The sequence below is a fragment of the Lissotriton helveticus genome, chromosome 6 (genome assembly GCF_964261635.1).
Source record: "Lissotriton helveticus chromosome 6, aLisHel1.1, whole genome shotgun sequence".
Taxonomy (NCBI): Eukaryota; Metazoa; Chordata; class Amphibia; order Caudata; family Salamandridae; genus Lissotriton; species Lissotriton helveticus.
The window spans coordinates 1,188,092,836-1,188,110,434 of record NC_136067.1 but is presented as its reverse complement, the minus strand read 5'-3'; the positions used below and the strand labels follow the sequence as shown (position 1 = coordinate 1,188,110,434).

General features: G+C 52.1%; 1 pseudogene; it reads right to left on the bottom strand.

Moving 5' to 3' along the window:
* Positions 1 to 7,129: 7,129 nt before the first annotated feature.
* On the bottom strand, positions 7,130 to 15,883 carry LOC144762640 (uncharacterized; annotated as a pseudogene).
* Positions 15,884 to 17,599: the final 1,716 nt, after the last annotated feature.

The window sequence follows — 17,599 nt, the reverse complement described above, 5'->3', positions numbered from 1 at the left end:
ACCACAGCATCACTCTGGAACACCACAGCATCACTATGCGCTACCACAGCATCATTATGCGCCACCACAGCATCACTCAGGGCCTCCACAGCATCACTCAGGGCCTCCACAGCATCACTCAGGGCCTCCACAGCATCACTCAGGGCCTCCACAGCATCACTCAGGGCCTCCACAGCATCACTCATGACCTCCACAGCATCACTCACTGCCTCCACAGCATCACTCACTGCCTCCACAGCATCACTCACGGCCTCCACAGCATCACTCAGGGCCACCACTGAATCACCCAGGGGCACCACAACATCACTATGCACTACCACCGCATCACTGAACGCCACAGCATCACTCGTCGCCACCACAACATCACTCCGCGCCATCACAGCATCAATCTGTGCAACCATTCAACAACAACTGGTTCAAATATGTTCTCTCAATGTTTCAAGCTTTATTACAAATGTCACAAAAAGATGTTAATATTTCACTTCTGTTCTTGGATTTTCGTCACAATAAAATACACTGAACATAATCTTCACAAAAGTTATTTACAAAAGTTTAAGCAATTGCCATTATAAATTACAGAGGAAGAGAGTATTTTTAGAGGGGAAAGGGTATGAATGAGCTTAAGTACCCTTTTCCGATTTAAGGGGTCATTTTCTTCTGGAAAAAGATCGAATAATTCTAAAGTTAGAGAGACGTCTTGAGTTTGGCTGTGCTCTTTTCTTATTGCATTTAAATTTAAGGAAGTGGCATCTTGGTCGGGATAGCTTGTATTCTGTCGAGAACCTTTAGTTATAAAATTGGTTGCCTGGGGATTCAATTGACTTAAGGCCCCTGAGTGAGGGAAATCAGAAGATAAACCCTTATCGTTGTCATTGACAATGTTATTTAAGGTATCTACCGATAAGGTTGCAGCTTCTCTCTGTACCCCTGCGCCTGCCCAGAATCCTTGGGAAAAATTTAGTTTCCTGAGCTTTGCTTTCATAAGTCTGCGGTTTTTTCTTTTCCTTCTTTTTGAGCTTTTGGTTTGTGCTTGTGCAGTTTCTACTTCTTGTTTCCAGCATTTTTTTTTTTTTTTAGATTTTTTGGTGAATCTTCCCTTATTGCTCTAATTTCTCCAGTTTTCGACTGAACCTGAGGAGGAATTAATTCCACAGGTTGTTGCTGACGATTTTGGTTTGTCACCTGTGTTTCTTTGCGGGTAAAGATAGAGTAGAATTTAGGGACTGCAGTTTGTGAGCAGCTTCCCCTGGTGTCTCAAAAAGCTTTTTTATAGAATAGTTCGTGAGGACTTGATTCATTCTGGTATTTGAGTTTTATTATTTCCACTATTTGTATGAGGGCCTCTTGTTTTTGTAGTTGGTAAGTCAATACCATTTTCTTTTGTCTGAGTATAATTATCACTTGTTTGAGCTAATTTCTTGGTATGATTTTCACTATTAGATACAGGGCTTTGAGAGCTTTTCTCGTCTGTCAGAAATTGAAGAACTATTGATTGGGTTTTCAAAACATGATCTGAAGTTACTACCAATTTGCTCAGTAATGCCAGGGCTGCTTCCAGAACCGTTTGTAAGGAACACAGCGATTTCGCAACTGACGCTCTATTTTTTTGGAGATATGGTGAAAATAACAGCAGAAAATCCGGGGATAAGGATAGATTATCATCAGCAACCAAGTGTTTAGTAGGTGTACTGTTATACGGTTGTTGCATCTCCCTTGGCATTATTAAGGGTGGGACAGTGATTTACTGACTCATATTTATGTTCTGGAGAGTAAAGTCTAACTCAGTTGTCGCGAGAGGAGATTTTATTGATGTTGAGGAGCCAATTCCTCTAAACAAGATTTAGACAGGGAATAAACCCCCTCGGACAGAAGAACTGGAGGCTGATCTAAGGCCTCCTGCGTAATTACTTTGAGGTCGCTTAGAACCTCTTGTTTTGGAACTTCATTAGTGTTAGTTGTTGGTGAAGGGCAAGGAGGAATCATTTCCGGCATAGTAAGTGTTCCTGGGAGAGCCCCGATATGTGCTGAACTGGGTTTGCCTCTTCTCTGTGGTTGAACTGTGTCCAGTCTTTTCACGAAAATTGTTTTCCTAATTGTCTATATGCCATTTCTAGACCAGAGGCTCTTCGGACTCCGCCTTCGGGAGATTAGTACTGGGCCTGGTTTCTAGTCTCTTAGCATCTGAAAAAGGGAGCTCAAAGCTCCTTGCGGAAGGACAATGTGTCTGGCTCTACTCTGCACATGCCTTACTCCAATGTACTCAGTCACGTTCACCAACACGACGCTCTCGGCCAATCTCCAGAGCTGCAGAGACTCCACCCTTACAGGAAGGGCCAGTCCTAGAACTCCTGGGGCCCCGGGCGAAAGGGAAGATGTGAGGCCCCTCTAATTTGCATGTAACTTTGAGTCGCAGCTGGCATGACTTGCGGAAGTTCGGGAGGAGGGGAACAGGAAGCAGGCAGCATCCCTCCCCTCCCCTAAGCCAATCACAATGCTGCATTGGCAGCGTTGTGATTGATCAGGACGCCGGTCAGCCAGGCGCCTATGGGGAGGCCATTTCTCCATTTCTCCATTTCTGCATGTAGTCTGCATTGCAGCCTACATAGAGAAAGGCCAGAGTGCGCATGACTGGTTTGGTCGAACAGTCAGCGCCCTTAGCAGTTGGCAAGTCACTTCTCTCCTGCCCTAAAGGAGATCCGCCCGCCCCCAACCAAACACTTCTGCTTTCTCGCAGTGCTAGAAGTAGAAACATAAAACGGTCTTTTTAGAATTTTGTGTTTCTGCATTTGCAAGAAAGTAGTGGGGTGACGCTCCTTTGCCCTAGTGGAGGTCCCGCCCTTGGTAACATCACAAGAAGTGACATCACAGAAAGTGACATCGCAGGACTATTGATCTTATTTGGCATCCCTGAAGAGACCTAACGTGGATATCAGTAACATGGACAAAAAGCTCAATATACACATGAAATAAGTCCATATATTTTAAAACTGTTAAATGGATTACATTTGTCTCAATAGATGTAAAAGCTAGGTGCAGGTCTCACAAAGATGTATATTATTTATTCCTCGTTAACTAATTGTTTCCAGATGAGTGCATGATACACTTTCCAGTTCTGCCTCATAAAGGGGGGAGATCCTGTTGAGGTAATGAGGGGCGGGATCACTCAAAATATAAAATTACACAAGAGAAAACCTCTCACATCATGGATATAATTGCACATTTCAAAAGGCTCCCTTATCTTTCTGTGGCATTATTGTGCTACCTTAGGATGACATTAACCCCTTCGGTGCTGATGATGGCCGGGAGCCGTCATGGCACACAGTGGTCTTGTGCTGATGACTGCTCCCGGCTGTCATGGTGCCCACCCACGGGGGGAGGACTGGTGCTCCCCCCGCTGGTGCCTGATTGCCGAAATTTAACTAGGGAAGGCCGGGCAAGACCTTCCCCTGCCTCCCCCACCGCCCCCCTGCCACGTTATCGATGACGTCAGAGCCCGAGCCGCGCTGACGTCAATAGCTGTTTACTTTCTGTTCCCCGACCCGCTGGCCGCCATTTCTATGCAGCGCGTCGGGGAAAACAGGTGAGTGCCATCATCTCCGAGGAGCGATTAGTGTAAAAGAGGCATCAGGGGAGTGAAAAGGGTTTTCCTTTCCCCTGATGCCTCTTTTTTGCATTCCTGCTGCACGATCGTGCAGCAGGAATGCACACTAGAACCTGGGATTTTTTTTGTGTGCGTTTTCTGTTTGGGGGAGCGGCCCCTTGGGCAAGGGTCGCTCCCCAAGGGGTGCAATTATTTCTATGGTGTCCCCCCCCCAGGGGGGGCAGGGTATATATTTTGTATTTTCCGGCTGCCTGGACCACTGATTTTGCTGCATATGGGGAGTGGCCCCTTGGGCAAGGGTCACTCCCCTTTTTGGGCATGTTTGTGGCTGTCTGCCCCCAAATCAAGCCGTTTTTTACATTTTATGTAGGGCCCACTAGGCCACCAGGGATGTTTATAAGGAGAGTGACCCCTTGGGCAAGGGTCACTCTCCATTTGGCCCACTAGACCACCAGGGATGTGTGTGGGGAGTGGCCCCTTGGGCAAGGGTCGCTCCCCAAGGGGTGCAATTAATTTTACGGTGTCTGCCCCCCCTGTGCCATTGTTTAAGGAGCTGTCCAATGTGGACACTTTTGCCTGTGGCACAATCCGCTCTAACCGTAAAGGTTTTCCGAAAGAGCTTGTTTGCAAAAAACTTCGGAGGGGACAGTGCAGTGCCTTGCGTAGTGATGAACTGCTAGCTGTGAAATTTGTCGACAGAAGAGATGTGCACATGCTGACTACCATCCATGATGAAAGTACTACACCTGTGGCTGTTTGGGGTCAGGTGTCTGAAGTGCGTATACCTGCGTGCATTGTAGACTACAATAAGCACATGGGTGGTGTTGACAGAGTAGATCAGAGGTTGGAACCTTACACTGCTATTCGTAAGTCTTACATGTGGTATAAGAAGTTGGCCATCCATTTTTTTAATTTAGCTACTTTTAATGCTTTTGTTGTGTTCAAGGAGTGTTCCTCGGCGTCAACAATGACTTTTGTTCAGTTTCAGGAGTCTGTGATAGGCAGCCCTGTTGGTGTGGAACAGGCAAATGTTCATAGAGTCGGAGTGGTGGAGGAAGTGGCTAGATTGCGCGATCGCCACTTTCCTGATTACATTCCTCCCACGCCCAAAAAAAAAATCCCTGTAAGAGATGTAAAGTCTGCTATCGAAGAGATGTGCGGAAGGATACTCGTATGCACTGTCCCGATTGTCCTTCTCATCCTGGGCTGTGTGTGCCCAGATGTTTCAGAATGTATCACACTCAAAAGACATTTTGGGAGCTACTGTGAGTCTAATGGTCTACTGCCTGGTCTGTATGGTTTGTTCTTGGTTATTCAGTTTCACTTGTGGCTTTAGTATTTTGTTTTTTAGTTACCGCTGTTTGTAGTTGTAGTTTTGTATCTAGTTCCAAATGGGTTGTAATTTCTTTCTTTGTTTTCCAAAAAGTAAATTGGCAATGTGCGTGGACTGGTGTTTGGCTGGCGGTGTGCATGGACTGGTGTTTGGCTGACGGCGTGCATGGACTGGCACTTGGGTGGCGGTGTGTGTGGACTGGCGCTTGGCTGGCGGTGTGTGTGGACTGGCGCATGGCTGGCGGTGTGCGTGGACTGGTGCTTGGCAGGCGGTGTGCGTGGACTGGTGCTTGTCAGGCGGTGTGCGTGGACTGTCGCTTGGCTGGCGGTGACTGGCGTTTGGATGACGGTGTGCGTTGACTGGTGCTTGGCTGGCAGTGTGCGTTGACTGGTGCTTGGCTGGTGGTGTGCGTGTACTGGCGCTTGGCTGGCGGTGTGTGTGGGGTGGCGCTTGGCTTGAGGTGTGTGTGGAGTGGCGCTAGGCTGACGATGTGCATGGCCTAGTGCTTGGATGGTGGTGTGGGTGGGCTGGCGCTCGGCTGGCGGTGTATGAGTAGTTACTTTCTGTTGGTCACTACACACACTGCTAGCTGAGCGCCACTCCACGCAGTTCATCACTTTGTGTAGTTGCTATGTCTGGAAGGTGGGCGTGTGAACGTGATGGGCCCTTGAATGGCGCTGTCTGCTGGTGTGATTGTTGTAATGTGATGGGCCCGCGGCTGGTGGTGTGAATGTTTTGTATGTGTCACACATATGAAAGGTGTATTAATGGCCTGTAAAGAGGTTGGTGCCTTGACGTGGCTTTACAGCTCACGAGCTGTGAATCAATGGTTCAATTTCTCATTCTTTCAATTATTAACAGTTCATTTCATTTTTGTGATTGCTAATACAATTGTATTTACTGAATCATCACTCACCCTCGTGCCAAATCCAACCAGTATGTGTGTGTGTGCTTGAGGATTAGATGGCTGTGCGGTAATATTTGTTTTTTTTCTCTTTCTGAAGCAGGGTGTATCTTGTCCCTTTTTGTGAATGTTGTAATGTGTTGTTTTTCCTCCCGGATGGTGCGAATGGTCTTGTGTATATCAGGTATAAAAGGTGTGTGGATGGCCTGTAAAACGGTTGGTGCCTTGTCGTGGCTTTACAGCTCATGAGTTGCGAGTCACTGGTTCGGTTTTTTCTGCATTTAATTATTGACAGAGCATTTCATTTGTGTGAAATCTCTTGTTAAATATATTTTATGTACTGAACCATCACTCGCCCTCGTGCCAAATCCAATCAGTATGTCTGTGTGTTTGAGGAATAGATAGCTGTGGTGGAATGTTTGACTTTTGAGTGTCTCTGTTAAGGTGTACATTCCAGCTAAGAATTACCTAAAAAAAGGTAAAAATGAGCTTCATTAATATTGTAGGCAAAGGCAATAAGTCACTAAAACTAATACATTCTTAGGCATCGAGTGAAAGGCAATAAACAATGAATACACAACACTATATACATAAATATGAAACTGTGAATACAGGTATATAAACAGTTAATGTACAAAGCACCTCACCAGATTCATTTCCAGCACCGGAAACTTCAACATCCCTGGGCCAAACACTGAACACCAAGTCGGGAACCCGTAGACCGGGGCTCAGGGAGTAATCTCTTCGGGCACCAAAGTTGTCCCGCGAGTGCGTCCACTCCAAGACTGAGTTCCTGGGCTCCACCCCACAGACACCGCTTTTTATAGTTTAAATCATTATGCTCGAGAAGCCTCTAGCAGGCGCTCTCGCCCATCTATTCGCAGGTGCTGGCCTCATCTCTACATCAGACCCACCCAGACAGACCTGGCCAGATTCTGTCTGGGCTGTGCCAAGGCAAAAGACATTCCTTTCCCACTCTCCGGCCTTGGAGACTTGCACGGCCATCCTCCCTCTGTCCTAGAGATAAGTATGGAATGCATGAAAACACTCTGAAGGTACAACATAACCTCATGAGGCATCCTCACGAGATGCCTCGCACCTACTTGTACTGGTTTACGTGAAAAACATGTTTAAGTTACTGCTGAAGTGTAACTCCAGGTTAAGGCAGCACAAAATGGAAGTGCGATGCAACAAAATGGAAGATCAGAGCATTGCATGGAATCGAGGTCAACATGTGATTTAGCACGTGTAAAATGGCAAATGCAGTACATTCCACCCCTTGACCTTCGATTCACCTATCATACCCCTTTGGCCTAAACAGCATGGATCTGGGCCTAAAAAGGGAGAAAAGATTAGGAATGCATTGAATGCAACAACATAATGAGATAAAAACACAAATAATGACTATAATAACACCCAAGATATACCGAAGCTGTCCAAAATTAGGCAGCCACCCAAACAACCAATCCCACCATCCTTGGTCAACGTCCTGGGTAACCCCTTTCACTAAATCTTTCAAAGCATTAATATGTGCATGGATAGACGTAGAATGATCAGATAAATTAAAGCAACAGAGCCCATCAAAGTCCTCGCAACCGTGGTTATGTTTTAGCAGCAAATAGTCTACAGCTGCCCTATTTTGCAAAACAGCTTTTCTTGTTCCTTGAACATCTAATAATAATTCAGCGAAAGCGGCAGAAGTGGGGGGCGTGGCCAAGATGGCGAGCTAGACGGACGTGCTTGTCCTTGGCTCCCCGGCCCTATGCCCTGTTAGCCCTCTTTGCACAGCAGTGGCCCCCGAACCCAGCTCACCTGGACCCATGAGTGGTGCCTAGAACCCACCGACCCAGTGACCGTCGGCTAACGGGTGGTGACGAGCGATTTTGGTGCGGTTGGCGAGCAGACGCCAAGAGACGAGAGGCCCCGGCCGCAGCGAGCCCGGAGCGGAGAGGCCCGGGGAGTGCCACGAAGCGACCCCGCCGGCGGAGGAGCAAGCGGAGACCGGCGCCCCCACCCGAGGCAGTATACCGGCACCCGGGGGCTAGCGGAGGTGAAGCGCCCGCCCCTGGCAAAAACACGAGAGGCAGCTGCCCAGCGCGCGTCGGAGCCGTCACTAATCGAGGCCCCGGCTTGGGCCTATACGGACGTCCCCCGGCCAGCACCCACGGGGACCACGAGGAGCCGGGCGGGAGCCGAGGGACGTGACCGGCGGCCTGAACGGGGGCGCTGGGCCCCATACCTGTGTAGGGGCGCTAGTGGCTGCGGGGAGCGCTCTCCGCCTGGCGTCCCGGCGGCGGCCTGCCCGGAGCAAGGTCCCGGCCCTGGGCCTGGTGGTGGCAGCAAGGTGTGTCAGCCTGGAGCAGCAGCGGCACAGCCAGTGCGGCAGTAGAGGGAAGCAGGGGGCACACCGAAGGACGCCCTTGATTACCCGCAGCTCGGTGGCCCGGACCGAACAGAACACACGCAGGTAAGCCCGCGCGTCCCTGGGGCCCAGCAGCGACGGATTGAGGACACTAGGCAGGCAGCAGGGGGTCCTGGGGGGCGCGGGTGAGACCTAGCATTGAGACCGGAGTGCGGAGCACGATACCCGCGACCCAGAGATACCGGCGCGGGGCCTGAGCGGTTGGAGCCCCGGCCACGTGGTTGCCCGGCCCCAGATAGGAAGAGTGCGGAGGCTGCAGAGCAGAGGATCAGCCGGGGGCAGTGCTGACGGGGTGGCCTGGGCCAGTGGCACTAGTGGAAGAAGGCCGGCCTCCCTGCCGGAGCATTGAAGGCAGGGTGGGCCTGGCGTACTCAGGAATAGCACCCCAACCACACGACCTACCAGAGAAGCCCGGGGTGCCAAGGGACCACGGAGACAGAGCGAGCCAGGCCGCGATTTTCGGGGGGTGAAGCGATCGAGCCCCCGGTGAGGAATACTCGAGAGCATAGGGGACCGGGAGGCCGGGGTCGGTGCGCCCTGTGGAGAGAAGTGGCCCCGTGGCCTGGGTGGGGGAGAGTCGAAAGCCGTCGGGGCACTGCAGGTGGCCTTGCGCTGGTCGAGTGCAGTCAGGAGTAGGCGGCCCCCTGGGACAGACCGAGCCACGGACCTGAGACGGGAGGAGGTATGGCCAGTTCGAGCCGCAGGACCAACCGCACTATCACAGACATGCTCGTGAAACCCACTAGCAAGGGAGGGAAGGCGCAAACACCCCCCTCCACCCCAGCAGCCACAAGTTCGCAGCGGCAGGAAGAGCAGGAGGCTCCCATCACGCGCACCTTCCTGGAGACATTATTTAACACCCTCAGGGATGACTTCCAGGCCCTCAAGCAAGACATTGCAGGGGAACAGTGGGAGCTACACCGAGACTTGGATGGCTTGGGGGAGAGAGTAGCGGCAGTGGAGGAGTCCGGCCAGGCTCGCAGTGACGAGCTCACACACTTGCTGCAAGAGGTCCTCCGCCTCCAAGAGCAGCATGTAGGCCTCCAGGCACACGCGGAGGACCTGGAAAACCGCTCACGAAGGAATAACATTAGGGTCCGGAATGTGCCGCAGGGCGCCAAAGGGGACAGTGTCGCTGGATACCTACAGGCCCTCTTTCGTGCGGTGTTGGGGAGGCGGAGGACTTCCCCGTTTGCATAGACCGTGCACACAGGGTGGGACCACCGAGACGTGCACCGCCCCCCCCGCCCGACATACTGGCCTATCTCCCAGATTTTCCGTTGAAAGAACGGATTCTCCAAGAAGCCCGGCGGCAGCAACCTTTGCAATTCCGAGGGGTGACTGTAGCGCTATATCACGACCTGTCCGCCATCACGCTGCAGAAGGGGCGTGAGTTCAAACCTGTGACCGCCTTTTTGCGAGAGAAGGAAATACCGTATTCCTGGGGCCACCTGTTCCGAATCATCTTTAAATGGCAGGGGAAACTACAACAACTTCGCTCCCTCAAAGACACCTGCGCCCTTTTGAACATTGACTTCCCGGACCCCTCCGACTCGGAGGATGACACGCAACAGGGCTCTCAGGCAGGGTCGGAGCAGCGAGGTCAGGGTGATTGGCGGAAAGTCAGACGGAGACGCAGGCGGGGGGCCCGCTTGAAACTAGACCCTGAAACGATAGCCCAGGAACGGGCGGCGGCAGTACAGGAAGTGGAGCGCGATACCACTGTAGCCCCGTGAGCAGCATGAAGGGGCCACTGCTCACACCTCGCTTTGAAAGGGAGGGGTCGGGGGGCCGGGAGAGGGCCGCCACTGTCACGTTTCCCATAGACACTCTTCTACGGACCTGTGAGGCTTAACAGGACCGGGACAATGGTTCAGTTCACTTGGCTCCAAGTTGGGGCTCCCCTGAGGGAGGGAGACGGGGAGGGTTGTGGGGTGAGGGCGGGGGGAGGGCCCCCGGGATTTATTGGGGTTGAATCAGGGGGGGCAGTTGTTTGGGGGGGAGGGAAGGGGGGGATGGGTGGGGACTAACCCTGGGCGAAGAACTACGCTCCGCTCGCGGAGCTTGTGGAGTTTCGGCAACTCCGCGTTCTACGGAGAACGCGAAGCTGTCGATTACTCCGCGATCCGGTGCGTAGCGTAGTTCTCGCGTGCTGAATAACATTATCGCGTGCGCGGCAATGGCTTACCTTCGTTCTGCGTTCGTTTTTTCCTGGTCGCGTGTGCCACCATGTTGAGTAACTTAGCGCGCTAGCTATCTCGAGCATGCAGGCAGCGCCCCGAACACGCGCACCGTGCTCCCGAAGACGAAAAACAGCGCGCGAACGGGTCTAGCAAGCAACTACGCATGTCCGCGGAGCTACGCGGAGCTCGCGGAGTGCAAGTGCGTCTTCGCGTAGCTTCGCTTAGTGCGGCTACGCGAACTACGCCCAGGGTTAGTGGGGACCTTCTTGTCCGCTGGCGCCACGGGATGGCACTGAATGTTTATCTGCTAGGCCACCGACCCGCACTGACCGTCAGCGAGTTCACGCCCCGCATCCAGATTGATGTATCACCTGACCATTCTTTCCCTGAATGTTAGGGGACTCAACAGCCCAAACAAACGCAAGGCGATCCTCTCCTTTCTAGAGCGCTCACAAGCTGACATATGTCTCCTGCAGGAGACGCACCTGCTGACCAAAGATCACCATAGGCTCAGGTCCCGGGCCTTTCCCAAGCAGATGTTCTCGTCCGCCTCTAAGAAAGTGGCGGGAGTGGCCATATTGGTAGTGAGGTCCTTTAAGGGGAAGGTGCTGCAGAAGGAGGCGGAGATCAGGGGAAGGCTACTGCTCCACCGCTTCCAGGTGGCGGGGCAGCCGCTTATCATTGGCTCTATGTATGCGCCCAATGAGGGTCAGGAGAGGTTCATACGCACGGCACTGGATGAGGCCACGGCCAACACGCACCAACACTTGCTCCTGGGGGGAGACCTCAACCTAGTTTTTCATAATGTCACTGACCGTTCCAGCCAGAGGGTGGGCCAGGTGGGAGCCTTGTCAGCAGAGGGGCATGCTCATCTCACTGATCTGGGGCTGCTCGACTTGTGGAGACACTTTCACACTCACGACATGACTTACACCCACTATTCCGCAGCACACAAGACATATGCGCGACTGGACTACCTGCTTTGCTCAACCTCCCTGGCTGCATGCGCTCAGGGGGTGGGAATTCTACCGGCCTCGCTCTCTGACCACTCCCCGATATCAGCAACTTTCTTGGTGCCCGATGCACCGAGCCCGCAACGACACTGGCGTCTGCGAGAAGGCCTGCTGCAGAGCCCTTCTGTCGTGGGGAAGATTAAGACAGCCATCGAGCACTTTCTCAGGCACAATGCAAACGAAGACACCTCCAAGGCCACCCAATGGGTCGCGCTCAAGGCCGTCCTTCGGGGCGAATTTATCTCCCTGGCAGTGGCCAACAATAGGGAGCGTGCGCAGAAGAGGGCTGACCTCTCACAACGCGTCCGGGAGCTGGATCAGTTGCATCAACGCACCGGGGCAGCCAGGGCGTGGCGCCAACTGTGCACGGAACGGAAAATGCTAGCGGCGTTAGACCAGGACGTCGCGGAATTTGCCACGATACGCCTAAAGCATGCCTACTATACAGGGGGGGATCGGTGCGGGAAGCTGTTGGTGTGCAAATTGCGGGAACAAAGGCAGTGCCGACATGTCCAGGCCCTCCAGTCCGATCAGGGGGATCTGACTACAGACAGCGCGGCCATAGCGGCAGCCTTTGGGAACTTCTACACTGACCTGTACGAGGCGGACGACCTGGACTGGCAACACGGTAGCGACTATCTTGATGAGGCAGCTCTCCCGACCTTGACGGAGGCTCAGTCTCAGTTCCTTGACAGACCCATCAGTCTGGAAGAGGTCATCTCCGCGATTTCTCGACTTAAACTAGGTAAATCCCCGGGGCCCGATGGCTACTCGGTGGCTTTTTACAAAAAGTTCTGCCAGCTAGTGGCTCCCCTGTTACGGGACCTGTTCAACACCTTCAATAAGGCTGGGACTATCCCCCCCGAGATGCTGGAGGCGGCAATATCGGTAATCCCCAAAGACGGGAGAGACCCCTCTAGATGCAGCTCCTACAGACCCATTTCTCTGTTGAATGTGGATCTGAAGTTATATACGAGTATTATCGCAGGCAGACTGGCACCGTATATGGAACAGCTGATCGATCCGGACCAGGCTGGCTTCATCCCTCAGCGGCAAACGAGCAATAACACCAGGCGCGTTCTCCACCTACTAGAGGCCGGCTCTCGCACAAGACCGGGATGTATGCTGCTCACCATCGATGCCGAGAATGCATTTGACAGGGTGCACTGGCCCTACCTGGAGCAGACCCTTCAGAGATTCGGATTTGGGGATACCACCTGTACTCGAATCTTTAATTGCTACCGCCAACCCATGGCAACAGTGAGGGTCAATGGACACACTTCACCGCGCCTTCCGATCGGCAGGGGGACCAGACAGGGCTGCCCGCTCTCCCCTCTCCCGTTTGTGCTCTATATGGAGCCGATGGCGCAAAGGGTCAGGCGCAATCCGCGTATTCGGGGTATCCCCTTTGGGGGACACACACACAAGATCAGCCTGTACGCGGATGATGTTTTACTCTCCCTGATGGACCCTATGCAGTCGTTACGGGCTCTAATGGTAGAATTGCACTCCTTTGCGCAAGCGTCGGGCTTTAAAATCAATGTTGACAAGTCGGTGGCGCTGAACGTGTCCCTACCCGCTGACATTCTGGCGGACGCCAAATCCGAATTCGACCTGCAGTGGTCGGAGTCTACGGTTTCATATCTTGGGGTACTCTTGGCGCCTACAGTGCGGGGAACATTCGACGCTAACTACGCCAAACTGGGCAGGCAAATCAATGAGACGCTGCGGAAGTGGAACCGCCTCACGCTGTCCGGGCTTGGACGCGTGGCGGCAATTAAAATGACGCTTCTGCCGCAGATTCTCTACATCTTTCAAACCCTCCCGCTACGCCCGCCAACGGGCTGGCTTCAAAAGACCCAAGCAGACCTGACACGCTATGTTTGGAACGGACGCCGTCCCCGCTTCAGGCAGCGAATAGCGTCTCTCCCACCGGCGCACGGAGGCGTGGGTCTCCCGGACCTCACCCTGTACTTCCAGGCGGCACAACTACGCACCCTGGTGGAGTGGTTCCAACTTGAATCCGGCAAGCACTGGCTCTTTCAGGACCAGGCGGTGGCCGGTCGCCCCCTCCAGGGTGTACCCTTCCTGCCGATGCGTCACAGACCCCCGAATCTCTACGCGTCTTACATCACAAGCACTGTGATGAAAGTCTGGGATCAGGTGGCGGTGCGGAGTGAGCTCACCTCATTCCCCTCCCTGCTGACCCCATTTTCAGGAACCCCGACTTTACACCCGGCCTGGACTCGCAGGCATTCAAAGCTTGGCGGGACACCCCCTGCAGGGCGGTGGGGCATATGTTCAACCTGGAGGGAGTCCTCTCCTTTCAGAAAGTGAGAGAAGACTATGGGCTACAGGAGGCGGATCGGCTCCCCTATCTGGAGATCCGACACTGGGTCCTACACCCGTCCGTTCGTCCAGGCGCGCAACGATTCCTCACGCCTTATGAAAAATGGCTTCTCACCCGCACGTCGGAGAAGAAACTGCTTTCCGACTTGTACCAACACCTGCTTCTTACGCACATACACATCTATCATCCAGGGAAGGCAAGATGGGAGGAGGATCTTGGGAGGCAACTCACACGGAAGGAATGGGAGGGAATCTATCATAGAGCCAGACACTTGGCTTACCATACTGGCCTCACGGAGACCCTGACGAAAGTAGCCATGTATTGGTACCACTGCCCCGGCACGCATACATAGATGGGACCCCAAGACAAGCGATCGCTGCTTGAGGGGGTGCGGGGAGTGAGGCACACTTGAACACCTACTCTGGAGCTGTGAGAAGCTGCAACAATACTGGTCCTCCATCCTAGATCTCATAGACGCACATTTGGACACGCAACTCCCCCGATTCCCTGCTTATGTGCTCCTAGGCCTGCCGAACACACTGATGTATCCCCTGAAATCCATGAGAGGAAGGTTGATTGCTATAGCGCTGGGTGCTGCGGTACAAAATATAGTGGCACGCTGGAGGGACCCTCAACCCCCGTGCAGCTTGGCTGGCTTCATAGGCTTTGGATGGTGCTGGGGATGGAGAAGCTGTCCATGGCCGCAGCGGGGCGGGGGGAGGAGTTCGCAGACATCTGGCGACCATTTCTGACGCTGCTCACTGGGGAGTTTAGGGAATTGAGCTGCCCTCGCTACCTACGTCTATTGCATTTGGCGGACACCCCTGTCCCGGAACCTCGGGCCAAGACTCGGGGGCACGCACTGCAAGGCGGGAGGGCGCGGGTGCCACCTCACTAGATGAGATGTAATGGAAGGGGTCAGGCCAGCATACCTTAGCGGACAAGAAGGGGGGGGAGGCACGGGGGGGGCTGTTGGGGTTTGTTTGGGTTGGGTTATCACCCTTTTGCACAGCTTGATACAGCTTCCGACTCATGCTCCATTAGCCTGACGCGGCCGGCCCGGCAGGGTTGTAGGCGGCTTGCTGTGTTACTCTATACCGAACAATACTGCGGCTGGCCAAGAATTTCTTTACAACTGTGAATGTGTGACCGGTACCATGGCAAACATGGGTCAGAATTTTTCTTGTTGCTCTGAATAAAAACAATTAATGCTAAAGCGGCAGAAGTGTGATTGAGATTCTTCACAATTAAACAGGCAATCTTAGCAATTGTTCTGGCAATGTAAACGGACAGTCCTGGCACTCCTACGATGGACAGAGCCAAACTAGTATATTCTGTTCTGGAAAGCAAATCAATATCAGAGTCACAACCCTCAGGTAATTGAATAGCGGCTCTAGAAGAGCGAATATGTGTAACAGAATACATGGGAAAAAGCATAAGACTTAATCGTGATAAGGCACAAGGTCCTCCAGTTATGTTAGCTGGTATATAAGTGTATGAAATATTACCACACGAGAACAACCATCCTTTAGGTAATTTCACATGGTTTAACATGGCTAGCGGCTAATACGGTGTGATTACAAACCATATAATTGGTAACATTACTACAAAAACTGTCATGTCGTGACTGACATAATGTTTGTTGATCAGGGGTCAATTGTTTGCTTTTCTCTAGTTTTAATTGGCCACCCTTGCCAATCTTGGTAGGGTCACAAGTTAATTGATAGCAAAAGTCTCCAGTAGAGATATTGTAGGTAACAATACTTGTCATGTTCCTCCAGAGGCTATCTGTAACCTCCGGGCAAAAGCGACAGTACTCATAAAGACTCAGATATGTTTGAACATCACTTTCCTCCACTACCCCATCAAAGTTAGTTTGGTTGAAAATGTGCAGAAGCACCTGTGCAGGGGTAGGTACAGCAACAAGACACGTTGATATCATATCAGCTGTACTCTGAAGATTTCTCATACAGAAGTGGGAAGTGTTCAGCACATTCCCGGCCAAGTAGGTCCAGATGTTATCCAGTTGCTGGAACAATGCTGTCATCCGACTCGGGTGGTTGATCCCCTTCGGCATCCCCGGGCCCTCCCGGACCCCTCCGGACACGCCCAAACACCGACCACACAGCGCAAGCATCGCAGCGGCAAACCATACTGTGATCTAGAAACAGAAAACAAACTGGTATAATCACTCTCGCAAATAACATTTTTCAGCAGGTACATTTTCCCACTTTTCCTGTCCAGGTTTCATGATGACTAGGATGTTATCCTTGCCCTTAGCGATCAATTCTGCAGGTTCAGGAGGTTTGTTTGGGGACTCCACCCACAATTTTGCCCCTGGGTTCTTGTCAGTAGATCCAAACCCGCCCTTTCCTCGCACAGTTAGAAGGGCTGGGGCCGTCCCCTTCATGACATTTCCTCCATAAACCGGCATGATGACCATTTGGGCAACACGGTCACCGGGTTGCACAATCAGATCATTGTTTCCACTGTTCAATAGATTAACTTTGATCTCCCCCTGGTAATCAGCATCGACCACCCCTCCCAAAACCTGGATGCCTTTAAGGGCAAGCCCAGATCGAGGGGCGATTAGCCCGAAATGCTCTGGGGGAATTTGAACTCCAATTCCTGTCTCAATCAAGGTAATGTCTCGTGGTTGCAATCGATAGAGTTTCAAAGCATGTAAATCAAGACCGGCAGCTTCTGGTGTGGCACGATATGGAGCCAAAGCTCCGGGAGCTGTCTCCCAATACAGAATCGTGTTTGTGGCCACATGGGGCTTAATCTGCAAAGCTGGGGTCAACATGCGCATCAAAGGAGTCTCTGCATCAGCAAGGGGTCGGTTGTTTAAAATCTGCAATGCATCAGACAAATGATCCCTCCACCCCTTCAATGACCCATCAGACAACTTTTTCAACTGCTCTTTCAGCAAACCATTCATTTTCTCAATCAAACCTGCTGCCTGTGGGTAATAGGGTATGTGATAGATCCATTCAATGTTATGCTGCACACAAAAATCTTGCACCATCTTTCCTTAAAAATGTGACCCATTGTCACTTTGGACCTGCAATGGAATTCCGTGATACAAGATCAACAAATTCAACGTTTTCAGAGTGTTAGACTGGGTTGCTCTCTTGCATGGAAAGGCGATGAGATAGCCAGAATAGGTATCCACCACCGTGCATGCATACTGACATCCTCGACTCATTGGCATCGGCCCGATGAAATCAATTTGCCATATCTTCCCGGGTAACTTCCCTCTGCCTACCTGGCCTCTGACAACTTGTGGAACTGGTCTGTGCTAAGTATGCTGCCAAACAGGACAGTGAATGATTGCAGTCTTAATCAAATCTAGGGGAATATACATCCCTCTACTTTCAGCCCACCTGCTAGTGGCTCGCTCGCCCAAATGTCGACTTTTCTGTTGCGCCCATTTAGCCATGCCCACCAAGTCGGAATCCTGCGTCTCCACCTCAGCTTCATGAATCTTCGCTTCTTGGTCTGCAAAGGAATTGCACCAATGCTCTAGTGAGTCAGTCGGGCAATGAGCATCGACATGATAAACTGTAACTGTACTCTGGGACAACAATTCCCAAATTTCCTGCCACAACTCCTTTCCCCAAACCTCCCTATTGTGAATCATCCAATTGTGAGCATGCCATGTGGGAAGCCAAGTGGCTAACCCATTGGCGGTAGACCATGAATCAGTGTAAATGTGACATGTACCAGGGAGCTCCTGCTTTAATGCCTGGTAAACAGCATACAATTCTGCAAACTGACTACTTCTTCCCTC